The sequence below is a fragment of the Crocodylus porosus genome, unplaced genomic scaffold (genome assembly GCF_001723895.1).
Source record: "Crocodylus porosus isolate Cpor-Errol unplaced genomic scaffold, CroPor_comp1, whole genome shotgun sequence".
Classification (NCBI taxonomy): Eukaryota; Metazoa; Chordata; order Crocodylia; family Crocodylidae; genus Crocodylus; species Crocodylus porosus.
Genome location: NW_017728948.1, coordinates 2,876,420 through 2,878,394, shown reverse-complemented (window position 1 = coordinate 2,878,394; position 1,975 = coordinate 2,876,420). Strand labels below are relative to the sequence as shown.

General features: G+C 49.1%; 1 protein-coding gene across 2 annotated transcripts in view; it reads left to right on the top strand.

The window, feature by feature from the left end:
- Positions 1 to 1,975, top strand: part of ATRN (attractin) — a 254,873-nt gene that overhangs the window by 677 nt on the left and 252,221 nt on the right. The window lies entirely within an intron of this gene.

Below are 1,975 nucleotides of genomic sequence, written 5' to 3'. Positions count from 1 at the left end.
GTAGGGCTGGGAGCTCAGGGCCATGGGGCTGGGGAGCAGGTCTTTGTAGGGCTGTGAGAACAGGGCCTTGTCGCAGGCCCTGGAGGCACTGTAGGACTGCGGGGACAGTGCTCTGGAGGGTGCAGGAGCTGGGGAACAGGCTTCTGGAGGCATGATAGGGCTGTGGGACAGCTGTATGGGGACTGTAGGGCTAGGCTCGGTCAGGTGTAGTGCTGGGAAACAGGTCTCTAGAGGGACTGCAGGGCTGGGGGCATGATGCTCATGGGGTGGAGCTCTGGTGGGTGCAGGTAGTGGCTTGGGTGGGCAGGACACTGGGGGCATGGGCAGTAGTTTGGAGAGGTGTGGGCTATGGGACCAGGCTGAGCAGTGGCCTGTGGGGGTGTGTGTGTAAGGGGCTTTGATCTAGGCAGGGCTTCCCTGGAAGCTTGTATCTCTGGCAGAACGGCCAAAGGGTGGCATGTGATGTGGTTTTCGTTTGTTGCCATCTCCTGGAGCGAGGGGACCAGCCTGGAAGGGTATAGGTCAGTCCAGGAATTGGTTCAGCGCTCCTTCTTGGGAAAGGGAGGTGTGAACACAGGGACTGATGTTTCTGAGATGATGCTTTCCCTGCTTGCGAGCCTGTCCTGCAGAGCGGCCCCCTGCCCCTGCCTCTGGGGTGGAGAGAAAGTTGTAGACGCGTGTAGATGTAGGAGCAGCTCCCACTTCTCTGGTGGCCAGAGGAATCTGCCTCTTATTTAGGAAGCCCACGGTATGTGGGAGCTCCAGTGGTGGCCTGGCTGTGGGATACTTGCCAGGCATGTGACTCTGGGCCATCTCGGCTCTTGAAGTCGAGAGCTCACTTGAACTTGTTATTCAGTCTGTATCGCAAGTTTGATGTTGTTTCGTATCCTCTAGATGATGAGAGTCCCATCTCCTCCTGAAATAGTCCCTTGCCTGTGAGGTTGGTTGTTTGTATGTGCACCACGTTAACACGTCGGGTTGTTTCAATTGAAAAGGAGTAGCTTTGAATGAAGGCAGAGGCTCCTTTGTGTTTCACGACTAATACAGATGAGTAACAAAAGAAATGGCATATACGTGCTTCTAACTGCCTTATCTGTTCTCTCCACTTGGGACTGTTTTGATAATGCTGCTTGTTTTTTTTCCCTCCACATATAATTCTACTGTTAAACTCAGTTGAAAAATTTGATTGAAAGTATAATGCACAGGTTTTGTCTTGGTAGCAGAATAGCATTTTTATTTATTTATTTTTTTAAACTGAAAGTTCTGGTAAATTCCACGAACTCTGAGCTCTAGGAGAAAAGTGCAAATGGTGTTTTTGGTGATTTCATGAAGCTTTGTCACGACTTGGGTACTGCTTAATTTAAGTCTGGCCTCCTGTCCTGAATGTTACCGGAGCTTTTTTCTTTCCTTGTCCAGACCTCTGAGTGTTTTGGTGTAATATCATTAAGCTTGATTGGCTAAGATGGGGAGGATTAAGGTAACTGAGAAGGAGATGCTTTTATAACCATGCAGTGTATTCTGCTTCTACCTTTGCTTGTACCTGTGATTCTCTGAGGATATTTTACTCTGTTAAATGCTCTTTTTTCTAGCTAGTTGCCATGAATAGTGTATGTGCACTCTTGTGGGCTCAGGAGCACTGCTGAGGCTCACAGTCTGCTTGTTTCCTTGCTTTGTGGACATCAGACCCTGGAAAGTAGGCAGCATAATTGCACTGGGGGCCCTGAATGCATGCCTGAGGCAGAGAGTTTGTATAGCTCTGGGCATGCATTGAGCACCCAGTAGCTCCATTTGTAGGACTTGGTGTTTGTGGGCAGGGAGCAGTACTCCCTGTCTCGATGCATTTATGCTCTATGTAGCCATGACTCCCTTATGTTTGTGTGCATTACGTGGCTTGCCACCTAATAAAAGTTATGGTTCACTGACCTACTAAACTCTCTAATGGATCTTATTATGTTGTGCAATGCATTTGTTACGT